This window comes from Symphalangus syndactylus, chromosome 2, assembly GCF_028878055.3.
Source record: "Symphalangus syndactylus isolate Jambi chromosome 2, NHGRI_mSymSyn1-v2.1_pri, whole genome shotgun sequence".
NCBI classification, from domain to species: Eukaryota; Metazoa; Chordata; class Mammalia; order Primates; family Hylobatidae; genus Symphalangus; species Symphalangus syndactylus.
The window spans coordinates 48,151,193-48,169,344 of NC_072424.2; the positions used below are offsets into that span (position 1 = coordinate 48,151,193).

Genomic DNA, 18,152 nt, shown 5'->3' on the forward strand with positions numbered 1-18,152 from the left:
AGTGTGGAATACATTTTCTAGACAAGGTGATTCAGAAGCATAGGTTCATTTTTTAATACAACAGATTGTTAGGTTACCTGATTTTTCAGCATTTTATGACTCCCCAGGAAGAACTTACTATTCTCTTCATCACACCTCCAGATATTCTGTTTCTTCTAACTCTCTAAAATATTTCATTGTTCTTTCTTGTTTTCATCTTTTTTCTTCTATTAGAGGGTACATCTTTTAGAACCAAGAACTGTGGTGTGCTTGTCTTTGTATTCTCAGTGCTGAGCATAGTAGATTCTCCCCAGGAAACATGAATGAGTGAATAAGTATGTAAATTCATAAATGAATGAAGCATTAAGCAGCTGGCTTGAAATCCCCTTTTGGAATGTCAACTAATCATCAATTAGAGCTGCTTACCTGTCAGGAATTACTCAGAACTATGGTTTTGTCTCCCTTTACTGCTTTCCTTTTCTCGTAGACTAAGATAATTTTAAATAGCCAGATATGAAGATTATCTGCAATCTGAAGGGACAATGGATTTTTTTATATTTTAATTTTTGTGATGATTAGAAATTTCAGCTATGAGCTACCATATCATGTAAATATAACTAACCTGATTTGTAGACTAGAAAATAATACAATAAGACCCTGTCTTTTCTGGCTATATGGCTACACTTACAGCAGGGAAATAAAGTAGGAGGAGGTTTCACAAGCCAAGAATGATGTATTTTTTAACAAAATAATTTTGGAAACTGCTAGAGGTTTTGGAACAAAATAAAGTAAGAGCTTGCTTCTGGATTGTTATTAGCCACATCACCTTCTCTAGATCATTTGAAAATTTTCAGTGAAAAGTAGTTGAAACTCAGAGTTTGTGCAGTGTGCTCTTTCTCTCCAGAGCTGTTGTTTCTGCAGAAATAAAGGAGAAATTTGACCTTGACTGCATTCCTGGAGGCCATGCCTAAACTAATTTATTCCCAGTGGAGCTGCGCAAGGAAGAGTTGGTGAGTCTGCTAGCCAGACCTATCACTGCAATACTTTCTTCAGAATGTTTTGCCATCTGGAAAATACATGATCCAACTGCACTGGCACAAGTACATCATTTATAGGAAATAGAAGAACAATAATATTAATTGAACAAACTTCAAAATAAATACAGACTATTTGCACAGGAATGCTAACCAGTTGGTGAAATGTGAATAGGTCTAAATGGCTTTCATCTTGAATGGTCTGGACACTCTGTTTCAGTCTGTTTTATTTTTGGAGTAGAAAAGCTTATTTTTCAATGTGGTGAATATAAAGAAAAAGAACGAAAATGTAGAATGTATCAGAAGAAGGGAACCCTAAAATATGGGCATTCTGGACTGGAAGATAGATTTTTTTTCCATGAAGAATTTTGCCCATAAAAATTCTGCCACAAGCAACTGAAAAACAGTGATAATAAGCTCCTATTTTTAGTGTTAGCACTGACAATGAAATGTTTAACTTGTGTGGCATCAGAACAGTAAACTTTAGTGAGATTATTAATATTCTGAAAAATTGGTTGCTATGAGGAGATATGAAATGAAAATTTTTATCAGGTCACACCTCAGACCACTGACTTTCTTGCTCATTTTGTGTACATCTTTTTTTTTTTTAGCAGCTCCATGAATACAGCTATCAGGTGTTCATTCCCAAATACATAAACACACACTTCATCAAGTACAAGGATACATTTCCCAACTAGTATTCATCATCTTCATCATCATCATAATCACCATCATCATTGATACAATGATAAGACTATTTACTAAGCACTACCAAAATTTAATAGATTCAAAGATGCACATTTCTTCAGATTTTAACATTTCTGATGTCAAAATGTGTCTTTCAATTAATGTTGTTTTACAGTTATTATCAGCCAGGAGGTGGACATGACATAGTTGTTTAACTGACATTTATGGAAAGATCAAGAAAGGACCAAAGTGAAAATATATACAATGAGTGCCATCGCTTTGAACTATTATCCTGGAGACAATGGTGAAGTTTTTTTTTTTTTTTTTTAGACAGAGTCTCGCTCTGTTACCCAGGCTGGAGTGCAGTGGCGTGATCTTGGCTCACTGCAAACTCTGCCTCCTGGGTTCATGCCATTCTCCTGCCTCAGCCTACCAAGTAGCTGGGACTACAAGCGCTCGCCACCACCCTCGGCTAATTATTTGTATTTTTAGTAGAGACGGGGTTTCACCGTGTTAGCCAGGATGGTCTCGATCTCCTGACCTCCTGATCTGCCCGCCTCGGCCTCCCAAAGTGCGAGGATTACAGGCGTGAGCCACCGCGCCAGGCCGGTGAAGTCTTTTCAGAAATGCTGTGTGACCAATGATCATGATAAAATTGAAAAGAATTACTTTGTGGAAAAATATCAAAATCAATGAATTTTATTCTAGAAGTGTTCAGAATGTTCTAAGTACTTTAATCAAATAATTTTATTTGTATTTTCCTTTTATTTATGTAGAGTGATGTAGGATAAAAAAATATACTGTATAGATCTAAAAGCATAAAACAATTGGGGTGGGGGGTGGGGAGGGATAGCATTAGGAGATACACCTAATGCTAAATGACAAGTTAATGGGTGCAGCACACCAACATGGCACATGGATACATATGTAACAAACCTGCACATTGTGCACATGTACCCTAAAACTTAACGTACAGCAATAAAAAAAAGTATACGAGTCAGAATTCTCCAAAGAAACAGAACCAACAGGATATATATATATATATATCTGTGTGTGTGTGTGTGCGCACACACACTCTAGCTTTGCTTATGAGATCCATGTTAGATTCTCATAGTTTACAGTAGAGAAAAATAAAAACTGGAGCAATTTCACTCTCAGATATGTAGCAGTAGAATCATATAAAGAAAATAGACACCCAGTTCTTAGCCAGACTAAGAATGCATTAAGATGGGAATACAAAGAAAGTTCATTTCAATCACTTCTACCTTCTACATTAGGTAGGGGGAAAGCCTTCTAATAAGTAGAATGGGAGGTAAGAAAGAAAAGTAGTTGGAAATTTAAGAGGAAATAAAAATTTCAGAAAAGGGAAGATGTTGTGGAGACACAAATATAAAATAACAAGTAGCAGTAGATGCCTATAGTGAAACAGAGATGAGAAATCCTGTTTCTGGGACATCTGGGAATCCTTTTATGAAGGACCTTGGCCTCCCTAACCATTTTCCAGCAGGATTTCTCATGACCACTGATATGGTTTGGCCCAAATCTCATACTGATTTGTAGTTCCCATAATCTCCACATGTTGTGGGAGGGACCCTTTGGGAGGTAACTGAATCATGGGGCAGTTACCCCCATGCTGTTCTCATGATAGTGAGTGAGTTACCACAAGGTCTGATGATTTCATAAAGGGCTTTCCCCTCTTTTACTCGGCACTTCTCCCTCCTACCACCATGTGAAGAAGGACGTGTTTGCTTCCCCTTCTGCCAAGATTGTAAATTTCCTGAGGCCTCCCCGGCCCTGCAGAACTGAGAATCAATTAAACCTCTTTCCTTTATAAATTACCCAATCTCAGGCAGGTCTTTATGGCAGCATAAGAATGGACTAATACAACCATCTAGAGAGCTTCTGAAAAGGCAGATCTCAGGACTTCTTTTATAGAGACTCAGATCTGGTACACCTGCATTGGGGACCAGGAATCTCTATGTTGAACAAATACTGCAGGTGGTGCTGATGCTAAACTTTTACAAACATTGGTTATACAATTATTCAACAGTTATTTGATGATTCAGCACACAAATAACTCTTTGCAACCAGGTTTATATTATTGGGAACAAACTAACTAGGTTTCCCCAGGTGTGGAGAGCTTTCACAATATACCCTAACTTAAATAAACAAAATTACCCAGGTAAATATTTACTAAACATTTTTAATATAAATGATAGTGATACACAAATTTGAGTAATAATTCAAGAAAATAAGTGCACAATTAGGCTGTTAACTGCTGTTTATCTGTTTAATGTGAAATACCCATTAGCTTCCCTCCACCCTTTACCCTAACTCCCATAAAACCCTCCAACAAAGCCACCAACATATACCCACCATACTTACCACTCTGTCCTCAAACTCCTGTTTGGGCATTTGCTCCTGGTTCTTGAAACTTCATTCTGAGAAGCTGAATAAAATTACCTCTTTAGAAAACAGTCTGTTCATGGTTAAATAACCAATAAATAGTTGAGCCAGAATCTGAACCCAAGCCTATCAAAAGCGTGAGTGAATTGAGGCAGTTCAACTGGATCTTGTTCTGTCACAGTTATAAATCCATACACTTTTTCTGTGGTAGGCAGAAAGCTTAATTTTGGCTTGTCTCCAGAATTCTATTGAAGAGATGTGAATGGACTCTGTAAAAATTCTGGACATGGAGAAGTTCAGCGAAAGGGATTGTCAGCCTTCAGCATCACTTTGATTATTTTCTCAATTCCTTGGTCTTTAAGGACTTTATCTAAGGACATCACTGCCAATGGCTTCCACTGGCAAGGCCTAAAGGCAAAGGGAGCCAAAGTGTCTTATATAGCTAGAGGTAATAAAAAGCACAAGTTCGTCTGAGTGTTTCAATTACCTAATGCTATAAAATAAATTACTCGAAAACTTTGTGACTTACGTCAAAATTAGTTTACTATTTCTCACAGTGTCTGTGAGTCAAGAAATTGGACTGAGCTTAGCTATGTGGTTTTGGATTGAGGTTCATCAAACTATTGCAGTCAGATGAAATGGTGAGTGGAGCTGGAATAGTGTGTGGTATCAGCTGGGAGCTCACCAACCATCTCTCTCTCTCATCATAGGGTCTCTCGCATACACTAATTTGGGATTCTTCACAGCATGGCAGACTCAGGGCTGTTTGACTGCTTACATAGTAGCTGGCTTTCCTGTAAGTGAGTGTCCTAGGAGAGCCAGGCAGAAGATATATCATCTTTTATTATCTGACCTCACAGAGTATCACTCCTACCATTTCTACTGATTGATGGGAAGAGTGTCCAAACCTTTATGAACATGATTTTAAAACACCACATTCAGCCACTGACAAAATATCTTCTGTTTATGAGCTATTCTGAGTGTCCATAGCAGGAAAGGGAAAGGACAAAAATACACTGCATGTGATGTACAAGGTGGCTTATATGTACACAGTGTCTATAATGACATATCTCAGGGATTATATGGATATAAATATTTAAATCTAGAAAGTCATATAGAGTTGTTACTTCCAAAGTGTTTGAGGGTCTCTTAGGGTAAGCATACATGTATTATGACTCATACTACGAGACATGCATAAGTGTCCTGCTTGAGTGATGAAACCACTCTCTATTTCTATTTATTTAAATGGCTTGAAAATACTCAAAGATAAAAGACATGGTGCCTTTAAAAATTGAAAGCAGATCCTTGGTAGATGTTAAATTTTTAAGTGACAAAATAAATCCACTTGATGATTAGGCATTGCTTATGAAGGAGAGTGGGGTTGAGTGAGTGAGTTGAATTCATTGCCAGAAAAATCATTTCCTTTTTAGAAGTAAAATTTCACAGGTTTTTGAAATACAGATTTCATCCCACTTATGCTTAGCATCTGAGGAGACAAATTCATGTCTTTCAGATTAAATTAAGCCTTATGTAGTTGAAAGGTTACTGAGGTAGATTCTACAGATCCAAGAAAAGTTATGGAAGAAATGGAACTATGAAGAAAATACTTAAGGTCTTTCTATAACTGGTTTTGAGTATTAAAGGGTGGAGCCATCTCCCACAAATAATTTTATCCCCGAACAACTCAGAGGAATTGCTGCAAGGTCAAGACAAAACAAGGTCCCAAGATAGGGCTCAGTATATGTAGGGTTTCCTCTACCTCTCATGGTTCCCGGGATTTCTGGAAAGTTTACTGTCATCAAACATCTTCCCATAAATATTCTTGATTACTAACTACCCAAGCAGCAGCCATGACTTGACCTTATGATCCCTTCCCACCCAATTTCCAGCTAACTAGGCTCAATTTCTTACTTCTTTCCAATTAGAGAATAAGTATATCTTACAATCTGGGATGTCATTTTCTATGTCTCCATTTAGAAATAAAAATGTGGATTTGAGTCCTCTCGTCACTGCCCGTCACACAGAGTATCTTCATGATTCTCAGTACTTGAGATGATTTTTATTGGAGTAAGTTTAGTGAAAAAAAAAATCATACCATCAATTTGGCTTGGGATATATGCCACAACCTGGCAAGATTTCAGCATTTAGAATGATATTCTACTGTCTTTTTTCCCTTATTCTTCTGCCTTGTTAATAACACTTAGATTCTTGAGAAAGCTTTCTCATCAAATTTGAAGTGCTAAAACTCTGTCACAATTTGACTCAGTTCCTTCTTTTCTCTTAATGCAGGTTTTAAATTTTCTCAACGTTTTGCATTGCATCTATTTGAGTCTTCCATTCATCTTTTTAGCTGTTCTGGTACTGAGATATTTCATACTCAGTGTTAAATATGCTCCTCAGAAATTTCTATGAGGAAACCAGAATTTGCAATTTAGTGAATTTCTGTTCTTCCTGGCTCTACTTAGGGTTGCCTTCATACCAATTCAGATTAAGTGATATGTCTCTTGTCCCTGAAAAATTTCTCCTCTGTGAAGGTGCTATACAAAACCTTGAATTTCATCTCTAGATAGTCACTCTCAAACTTACTTCTTGCTTACTTACTTCTTCATAAGCATTACCTGGGAAACTTGTTGAACATGGAGTCCCTGCCTCACCCCAAATCTCTTTAATGAGAATCTGTAGACAGGGAACTAGATTCTTCATATATAATACATGCTTCTCTCTATATATCACAAGTACTAAGATAAGTACAAATATTTTTTTCTATATGTAACACAAGCCCACAGAGCATTTTATTCTAAGGTTTACATAAGCTTGAGTTGTAAGTGGAATTATAGCTATTATTTCTACTTTTACCTAGTAAGATCTTCAGTGGTAGTGACCTTTCTTAATAAGTTGTAAAGTTTACAACCAAGCAGTGATTGCATAGGTAACAAGAATTGTGATCACCGACATTGCCGATAATAGAATTTGTGTGTGTATGTGGTCTAAAATTTTCTCCGTATCTTCTTTTTTTTACTTTCTTTTCTTTTTTTTTTTTTTTTTTGAGACAGAGTCTTGCTTGTTGCCCAGGCTGGAGTACAGTGGTGCGATCTTGGCTCACTGCAACCTCCACCTCCTGGGTTCACGCCATTCTCCTGCCTCAGGCTCCTGAGTAGCTGGGACAACAGGCGCCCACCACCACCACCCCCGGCTAATGTTTTTGTATTGTTAATAGAGACGGAGTTTCAGCATGTTAACCAGGATGGTCTGGATCTCCTGACCTCGTGATCCGCCCGCCTCGGCCTCCCAAAGTGTGGGGATTACAGGCGTGAGCCACCGCGCCCAGCCTCCTCATCTTCTTAAACTCACTGGGTCCTTTGGTAGATGTGTTTGTTGAGGTATGGTGAGACTCAGGTTGTTTTATTTGTCAAGAGACTTTTAAAATTTAATTTAAAGATAGAGGAGACAATTCACAACATAAAATGAAAATAAATAATACTCAAAGAGATTTTTATCAGGAAAAGGGAGAAAATTAGAAATTATCCACTTCAAGAAGCAGCTCTCAGTTTTAATCCATGTTTATATTTGACTATCTTATTAAGGACAGAATAAATGAAGGTCTTTTGCCTTAAATGTTGACTTAAAACCATGACATAGAATTTAAATACTGTCCTCATTAATCCAACAGGAAAGCCAACATCTTGCAGCTTGGACTATCCTTGTGTTTGGCAAAGACATTGGAGACACCCCGGGTTGACTCAGTTGGTGTGGCACCTGAGCATCACTGGGTAATTTATTTCCAGAAGGAAACATATGCTAATAAACTATAGTTCTAAGACGAAGCAATAATAAAGAATTTTTTTCCAAAATTAGGGAAGGTCATGGTGTCTGACTTAAAATGAAGCCATCAGAAAACAAGTTTATACAGCAGAAATAAAATTAAAGCCATCTTAGTCGTTATCCTCTATAAACATTTCACTTTCCCCTTTTGATTATTAAAGACAAAGGAGTCAGTTTTTGTAAAACTGAGTAGTAATGACAAGGTCTTGTGAAAAATTTTACTTTTTTTTTCAGTAGAGAAAATTCAATGCTTCCAATGGCAGACTGTTGGAAAGTGTAGACAAACATTTTCCTTTAAAGCAATAAAAACCTAGATTGCTTCAAGAATGCATAAATATTAAATGCCACGGTGTACATTATAAATATATTTTTAAAAAGTACTTGGGGAAAGTTAAAGTAAGTTGTCACATGAGGAAGGGAAAATAACATATTCTCCTGATTGAAACCAATACACATTTGGCTTTATACTGTAATTATTTGTGTAAATATATTATTCTTAAACCTGAAGAGGACCAGCTGGATAGGTTGAACATTGCACTGTTGCCTAGATTACCTCTTCCAGTATCAACATAGTTCATTCTTTTTTATTATTATTATTATACTTTAGGTTTTAGGGTACATGTGCACAACGTGCAGGTTTGTTACGTATGTATCCATGTGCCATGTTGGTGTGCTGCACCCATTAACTCGTCATTTAGCATTAGGTATATCTCCTAATGCTATCCCTCCCCACTCCCCCCACCCCACAACAGTCCCCAGAGTGTGATGTTCCCCTTCCTGTGTCCATGTGTTCTCATTGTTCAATTCCCACCTATGAGTGAGAACATGCGGTGTTTGGCTTTTTGTCCTTGCAGTAGTTTACTGAGAATGATGGTTTCCAGTTTCATCCATGTCCCTACAAAGGACATGAACTCATCATTTTTTATGGCTGCATAGTATTCCATGGTGTATATGTGCCACATTTTCTTAATCCAGTCTATCGTTGTTGGACATTTGGGTTGGTTCCAAGTCTTTGCTATTGTGAATAGTGCCGCAATAAACATACGTGTGCATGTGTCTTTATAGCAGCATGATTTATAGTCCTTTGGGTATATACCCAGTAATGGGATGGCTGGGTCAAATGGTATTTCTAGTTCTAGATCCCTGAAAAAAATGGTTAAAATGAATTTAAATCTACAAATCCAAAGCTGTTTGAAGAAATCATAAATGAAGCAATATTATCCTAGGTTAATTTCTCCTACATGCATAGAAGAAAGGTATTCTGATACGTTCTCATATTATTTGGGAAGACTGAGGTTGTAAAAGTATGACTTAATTAACAGTAATATAAAAAACATGGGGTGAAGATAAGACAATAGTTCTGACTCTCATTATCAAGCCTGGCACAGTATCATGTGGTATATGGACTGACATATAGTGTGTGATGTGAAGCATCAGAAGAGAGCACCCACTCAGAAATATGTGTATTGTCAAGTAGAAATAAAAGGTCAGTATATTTCAAATCTTTTGCACGCCACCTGCAGCCCAAAATATGTCTGCTCTAACCCTCAGTGGGAGAAAAGTCACAGATCCCTTCTCCCTAGTATAACTGATTCATTTTGACAAAGTACCCACACAGCCTCCATTGTTCCTATACTTTTCAAAGTGATCTGCACCAGTGGCTTCCTGAAGTTTACCCCTTGCATTCCTGAAACCCTCAGATTGGTCCTTGATGTCACGTCTATTGTTATATCGAAGAGCCAAGTCAAGGCAGCTTGCAGAGGTACCACTGTCCTAACAAGTCACTCTAAATTTGCTTCCATAGCTCTACTGTCATATGTGGTTTCAAATGAGGTCCCTGCTGTCACCATTTTCAACACCTCTGAGTAATCTTCTCTTCCTTCTCCATAACCACTGTAACTGCTATAATCCAAAATAGGATTGGAACTTCACCACTGCTAATGGTTCTTCAGCACTTTGAGGGCTCTTAATCCGCACCCTGGGCTAAAGATTTGGTCGACCATTAAGTAGCCATCTGAAGATGCTGTCTTTGTGGACACTTAGAAGGATGTCTGCTTCAGACAAAAAGGATTTGCTCTGGTAAACACCCAGACTTGGGAATTAATTAGGATAGACAGGCCATTTAGTTAATAACATTTTTTGACCCTAAGCCTTAGGACCCAGTTCCCACTTTGGGAAACACTGGCCAGACTTCCTATAAGTCTGAGTGAGCAAAAGTTCACAATATATTGATATCAATAAGCTTTTTATTTGTTCTGTTAATTTCAGAGATATTTTAATAAATAAAAAAATGTAACTAGATTTTTTTTTGGCTTTGCCTGACTCCAGTCATCTGTCATATCTCCCTGCTACTGTTTCTGAGTATTGATACAATGGAGTTGGGGATAAATGTATTTTCAGGTTTCTCAATAAAGAGTGGATAGCTTGAGTTTATCACTTTTCAATTAGTAGTTTGGGATCACATTTACCATCCTAGCTAGAGAAGGACACATGCACCCCAAGAATACATTTTCTGTAAGGGCCCCAGTTCTTTAACTTTATTTGGTCTGTATGTCTGTATTAGTCTGTTCTCACACTGTTATAAAAAATACCTGAGACTGGGTAATTTATAAAGAAAATAGGTTTAATTGGCTCATTGTTCTGCAGGCTGTACAGGAAGCTTAGTGACTTCTGCTTCTGGAGAGGCCTCAGTAAACTTAGAATCATTGCAGAAGACTAAGGGAAACCAAGTACATTTTACATGGCTGGAGCAGGAGGAAGTGAGGGAGAGTGAGAAAGTGCTACACACTTTTAAAAGACCAGATCTCATAAGAACTCTGTAACTACACAGTACCAAGGGAAGAGTGCTAAACCATTCATGAAAACTCTGCCCCCACAATCCAATTACCTCCCACCAGGCCCCACCTCCAACACTGGGGATTACAATTTGACATGAGATTTGGTGGAGATATAGATCCAAACCATATCAGTGTCTATATTCTAGCTCTCCTCAGGATGATATATTTCTACATCTCTATACAGAAATCATGATGGAACAATTGCATTTATTATAAGCTGCATAAATTTAATTAAACACAAAGTCTCACCTTCCCAAATTCCCATATTCAATTAGAAATATTTTTCATGTCCAAAAAAAAAAAAACCCAAGAAAGCATTGGAGAAACAAATCCATAAAGTATTTTAAACTCTATCCTGTAAGTAGGGTGTCCATCACTGTGCCATCATCTACTCCTTGTAAGCACCTTAATTATTACTCCCCAGGCAGCTTTTTTAAATTGATTTTTGATTGATTTGATTTAGTAAACTGTCTGGTAGAAATCTGGTTTGACTCTTCCTAGGCTATGACCTTTTTCTCCTGTTTGACATTGACTTCATGACTCTTTAAAATTTCCTTCCTTCCTTCCTTCCTTCCTTCCTTCCTTCCTTCCTTCCTTCCTCCCTTTCTCTTTCTTTCTTTTCTTTCTTTTTTCTTTTCTTTTTCTTTCTTTTTTCTTTCTTTCTTCTTTCTTTCTTTCTTTCTTTCTTTCTTTCTTTCTTTCTTTCTTTCTTTCTTCTTCTTCTTTCTTTCTTTCTTTCTTTCTTTCTTTCTTTCTTTCATCTTTCTCTCTTTCTTTCTTTCTCTCTTTCTTTCTTTCGACAGTGAAAGAGCCATTTCTAGTTGCAACCCAAGGGGAATGTCACTGGTGTCATCAGTTGTAGATTTTTTCTTTATAGTGACTTTCTCTGTTATGGCATCATTTTCTTCCTAGGGAAACATCCATGGCCAAGAATATGTGTTTCATATTTTATGCCTTTTACGTGAATATCCTACAGGATGATAAAGAAATGCACTAACTGACATATTTAAGTTCATTTAAATAATTGACCACTTTTTGTTGATTATCTGTATGGTTCATAATCTGTGTAAGAAATTCAAATTCAATAAGAATTTCATAGCGCTGTTTTTAAAAAATTAAGTAAACTTGTCTTTTCTTAAACTGGATTTAAGAAATTTTGGAAAAGCAAGGAGAAAAACTCCTGAAATAAACAGCTATATTTTGCCAAGGAGACTTCAAATTGGAATTCTCAACTAAGCACAGGCATGTGGTATTAAATCTCCACTGGCATGAGCTAGTGAATTTTGCAGAAAATAGTACATGTGAAAATCAGCAAACTCAAGCTTTAGGATAGTTCAGCAAGGGAACTGAATGACAGTACATCTTGAATCTAATGGTTTTGGCATGTTTAGTGTTTGTCTTAGGACAAGTTTAAATACTGACTTCTGTTTCTCAGAATGAATGTAATCATAACAATTATGAAAAATTTCTTTCCTATCTTAAAGATTCTGAGTGTAGCTGAATTAAAAAGTTCATAGGAATATTTAAGAGAAAAGACTCATGGATCCTCCTTTGTTAACTCAGTTTTTCTCTTTATCACTCAATGGAGTAAAACAGAGAACATCTGACATTCTTTTAAATTAAAGGAAGAAAAAATTTCCAGGGAATCCCATTCCATTTAAACTCTTCTGACTCTGAACAGAAGCGTCATTTCTGACTCTGAACATAAGTGTCATTGCTATTCGATGTGACAAATTATAGTTTAAATTATTCTGCCTAAAACAAAATGAATATATAAATAAATAGGTTTTCAGCCAAAATCTTGATGATTTTAGCAATATATCCACAATGAGGATGATCTCTTTTGTTCTATGACTTAGCACTGACCTTATTAGACAACACAAGCTTCATTATAACCTTGTTAGGTATTGGTATGCTGTAGACAAGCAAAAAAACAAGGCAAAATAATCTTATTTTGCAGATATTCTTTTCCAAATATTAATTTTAATATAAATAAAATCAAGACAATATTTTTGTGTGGTTAATCAAATATACACTGTCATTAAAGGACTTTTGACATTTTAATGATCTTTGGATCATATTGCTATTTCACATCCTACCAAGCTTTTCTTCCAGTTTAATTATGTAACAGTAGACAAAGTGTTCCCGTAGTATATGAACTGGCATCCAGCTACAAACATGAAACACATGTGTTTGCAATTTAAGTCAGAGAGGGCACTTTGGTTAAGACTCAGGAGGAGTCTGTGTTGCAACTGGAAAGGCAACTCCACTGGAGTTGGGTCCACTGAACTGTGAGGCGGGGTGAGAGGCTGGGCACCAAATACACTTCACTCCACATAGTGTTCCATCATGTGGTAGCCACTCAGCTTCTCTATGTTTTGGTTTGCTCACCTACAAAATGGGGAAATATTTATCAGCTAAATATATTTAGGGATCCCCAAAACGTTACAAAAAACTCAAAAATCAATGAATGTATCTAGCCCAACATGAGAAATATAACTGCCTGTCCATTTACCTTAAAATTCAAACTTAACTTCTGGGGAATTCTAAATATGAATTGTTGAAAACTAGTTTAAAAGATGGTATTTATTAAATTGTATTTTTGAGTGTAAAATCCGTGATGTTAAGGGCTCTGCTTCTGCTGCTTCTGCTGGTTGGCATTTACAATTTTGATATCGGGAGCATAGTTGTATATATAATTCGGCACTTACAGTATCATAAGTGTACTCATTCAGTCAGTGCAAAATGAAAAACTCACACTCAACATGCTAATAATAAAAACATTTATATAGCACTCTATTATGTACTAATTGTCATTACAGAAATGATTTGTTTTATTTTTGCAATAATGCCTTTGCAATAGGAAGGCTGAATGTTGTATTACACTCCCCTTACTGGTGAGGGAAGTGAGGCTTAGAGAAGTTGTGACCTGTCTAGAGCAAACAGCTAATATGTGAGAGAGACAAAATTTGAGCATATCTTTCTTTGTGGCTATAATATCAAGTTGGCCCAGGTTAAAGGCCATAGAAAAATTACATTAAACATAAAGCAATTATATTGCAGAAAATCAGACATTAAATTTTTATTAAGGCTGTTTGACCCTTGTATTTTTCACATTTTAATTGTTATGTATAATTTGCTCATATTATTGATAAAAATGAGAAAGACTTGAAATGGTGGATTAAATTCTACAAAGCAAATATGTCACCGAGTTTATAGCATACTTGAATTTACCCAAAGAATTTTTCCAGAAACCCTCACTATCTGGGTTGAAGATTAGCCCTGTCATCACGAGTGGTACAAATTCTGAGAAGTTCTTAAGAAGTGATTCAGAAAAAGATGACAAGTGGCAGAATAAATGGTTTTATTTCCAGGTTTTCCTCTCAGTGATGGTAGCATTGTGGGAAGCAAGTACCTTCTTCACAGATGGAGTTGAACAAATAATAGCATGTGACAAAGTGAAGAAACAGTAAGGCTAAGAAGGAATCAAAGAAAGAAAAATTATTGGCACCTCATTTTTATCTTTGGCATACACGGGAGCACACATTTAGAAATGAAGGAAATATTGCCTTATGTTGTCATATACCTTAATGGGTTCAGGAATCCAGCGGCAAGAAAGTATATTCTAACTGATAATATTCTTTGCTAGAGGTAGTTTTTCTCACAAACTTAAGTGCTTTATCAAAACAGAACTTTAGGTTTTTTGGTCAAATCGTTATGGGATCCTTGGGGATGTTGCTTTTCTAGCCAGAAACCTCTGGCTAGAAGGCGCCGGTGGCGCCTTTTCCTGAGTTTTGCTCGGGCCTGCTGGGCCCACTCGGCCTAGCAGGCTGCATTCAGCTTGCACTACCGGCCTGGATCCCACGTCTCTGAAGAGACTGGAGCAGAGCGGCAAGGGGTGTGTGAGTGAGCAAACCTGTAGTCTGGCCACGGCACACAGGCACGCTGGCTGCTGCAGCGGGTTGGGCAGCTCCACGTGCCAACACAGGTGCCAGTTCCCTGTGAGGCTGCAGCTGGCCCAGTTGCACTGCAAGCAGCTTTCATGGCTGCCACCAGGGAATGTGGTGGTACCTGAAAGCTTGGAGACTCCAGGAACTGCAGGGCCCCAAATGAGGAGTCACAGCCCTGGCTTGGGGAGCTCCCAGGTCTGGGCCCCCTGAAGGGCCCCAGCTCTTACCTCCTTTTCTCTTATCTCCTTCTGTCTTCTCTCCTCTCTCCCTCTTGTCACCTGAAAGGCAGCAAGCAAGGGGCGTGTTTCAGCCCTGTTTGTATTACAGCTTTTTTAGCCCCATCACTGGGTGCATCCTGAGTTCTTGTCCTGCATACAGGAAGAATGACATATGCAGACAAGTGGAGGGTGAGTAAGATGAAGAGGAGCTTTATCGAGCCATCCAACAGCTCAGAGGAGACCAGCAGAGGGTAGTTCCTCTCTGTAGCCTGGGTGTCCTAATGAGTGTTCAGCTCTCAGCAGAGAGGATAGATCCTCTCTGCAGGCAGGTTGTCCCAATTACAAAGGCAAGACTCCAATGATCTGTTCATCAAGGAAGAAAAAATTATGGGTGAGCCATGAAACATGTGGTGATGAACTAATTTGTAATTTTTATCATTTGGTATCAATTTGTAATTTTTATCATTTAATGCCATTCTCAAAAGAAAAAGAAAGATTGTGAGAGAGAAAATATTAATAAGGTTCAGCTGCAACCGTGATTGCACTAAAAAGTACACAAAAAGCAATAAGAAATTCCCAACAGAACACATGCCAGGGCACAGCTTCTTTTGTTCTCATTACTTTGACAATAAATTTTAATATTTTCCAGAGATTTGGATGGATATGATAAGCAACTATGTTTATAGTAATTTGATTACATCTCTTAAATTAAAAACAGCTAAGAAGTTCATGTATTCTTTGCTATCTGGAGAACAATGAGCAACTAAAGAGACTGGCATCTGTAGAAATTCCAAACAACTTTGGTCCCATTTAGTTCTTATAATAATTGAAATGAGGGCAAGATTACATATTCTGTGAGATCGTCTTGCCTGAACTATCTTACTCAATTATTCTCTTCCTGATATTGAGTTAGTTCTATTGCATCATTAAAACTTTTTATGATGCTACATTAGTTATGTACTTTATCCACATCTTGAAATTTATTTTTTTTTTGTGGACTATACAATTTGAGTTCCTGCAATTCTACGTGCATCATCGGTATTCATAGCTGCAAAGCATGCATTTCTTTCTAAGTGACTTTTCAATAAAATAAATAAGAAAGTACAATGCCACTGGGAACATGTCGACTCTAGTTCAGCTTGTTTCCTGGAAGTAAAAATATTACATGCAACCTCTAGCAATCCTGTTTTATACAATATTATCATACTAGTCTAACTCACAAAATTATAACCATTTTGTTGGTGGAACAAATCTTGCCAAGCAAGATCCAGGTTAATGGGTTTAGACATATTAAAATAAAGACAGCATGTGGTACAAATACTTCTATTAATTGCTAGTTGACCAGGCACACATTCTCTTGGAAAACCAGCAAGGCTAATCCCTTGATTAAATTTATTTGATGAAACACAAAGAGTAAAACTTTAGTTATCTGAAAACCATTTGGAGATTAGTTTAATACAATACCATTAAAATATTATAAGGCTTACTATCTGCTAGACACAGTGCTAGTACTGGAGAAAATAAGATGGATCTCTCCCTGAAGGAGATCATAGTTATGCTGACAAATGATGCCAGAACATTGTGCTAAATTCAATAATGGATACAGGGTACAGTGATGGAGGGCATAGGAATAGAATGGGTACATTCTGGGGAACAACTGCATGAGGTTACAGAGAGGTGGGGGACTGAACAATGAGAAAGGAGATGTGAGAAACAAAAAGGTAAGGGAAACGAAGACAAGAAGAAATGTTCCAGTCAGAGGGAAGAGAGGCTCACAAAGCACTGAGAAGAGCAGTGTTATAATAAGATATTTGAAGAATTGCAAATATGTCACATTTACAGGGAAGAGAAGTTTGGGACTACACTGAGCAAGAATCAGAGTCACATATGTATAGAGGAATGACTTACACAGCATGTAAGAACCTTGGAGTTTTGCATGTATACCAGTGGTATCCAAACACATAATTAGCAAAATAAAATAAGTTTTAAAAAGAGCATTCTTTTGATATATGTGTGTTTACTTATGTATATAATTGTATGTAAACTTCATTAGAGCAGTTTGTTTTTTAAAAAACAAAAACCTATTGTATTTAATGATATCTTTCTATTTTCAATAACAGTACCTGGAAAAGGGAGTCTTAATAATTAGCTATTGAGTGAATGATATACCTTACTAAACACAAATAAAAACAAATTCCAAGGGGATGTGCTAAAGATGAAAAAAAAATGTGGTTTTAAGGGTTTTTCTAATTGGGATGGGTGTATATTGTTATTAGCTGATATCCAAAGTTCAATATATACTTTGAGGTTCATGCATCATGAAAGCAGATATAAATTAGTATTTCTAGTAGTCTTCTTAGTAATGTTGAACATTTTTGCCTAGCGTCTTATCAAATCTTATTAGATCCTCCTTTTCTTTACCTTGAGATGGCACTGGGTGTTAAGGGAAGAAGGTGTTTCAGTTCTACAAGTTTTAACTTGCTCTTTTGTGCTTATATTCTTAGTATTATCTTCAGTCAGTGATTTTTTGGATGAATATTTTTAACCACTCATTCATTTTCTGAAATTTTGTCTGGTAAAGACTAAGTGATATAATTAATGATATGGTTTGGCTCTGTGTCCTCACTCAAATCTCATGTCAAATTGTAATCCCTATAATCCCCATGTGTTGAGGGAGACACCTGGTGGGAGGTGATTGGATTGTGGGGGCCGTTTCCCCCAGGCTGTTCTTGTGATAGTGAGTGAGTTCTCATGGGGTCAGATGGTTTTATAAGGGCCTCTTCCCACTTCACCCTTTACTGTTCTCTCCCCTGCTCCCATGTGAAGAAGGTTCTTGCTTCCGCTTCGCCTTTTGCCGTGATTGTAAGTTTTCGGAGGCCTCCTTAGCCATGTGGAACTGTGAGTCAATTAAACCTCTTTCCTTTATAAATTATCCACTCTTGGGTAGTGTCTTTATAGCAGTGTGAAAATGGACTAATATAATTAATAAATGTACTTGCTGATACATAGAGCGAGAGTGTCACCATCAGACTTTTCACTGAGGCACCCCATCTCTTACCTCTGAATTCTTATTATTTCCTGTGTGACCACATATCAGTGGAACTGAGGCAAAGTACCAGGGCTTACCTACAATACAACTCAATGCACTTCTTTTTAAAGATAAAAAATGTGGTGCAATAAATGTAAATGTTTTAACATTTGTTTCTTATACTGTAAAGG

At 37.1% G+C, this 18,152-nt stretch overlaps 1 long non-coding RNA gene across 1 annotated transcript; it reads right to left on the reverse strand.

Moving 5' to 3' along the window:
• Positions 1-14,115: 14,115 nt before the first annotated feature.
• Positions 14,116-15,227, reverse strand: LOC134735424 (uncharacterized). Its single transcript, XR_010118526.1, has 2 exons — positions 14,943-15,227; positions 14,116-14,240 (listed from the first exon to the last, which is right to left on the reverse strand). It is a non-coding gene; the product is annotated as an uncharacterized lncRNA (long non-coding RNA).
• Between the last annotated feature and the right edge of the window lie 2,925 nt (positions 15,228-18,152).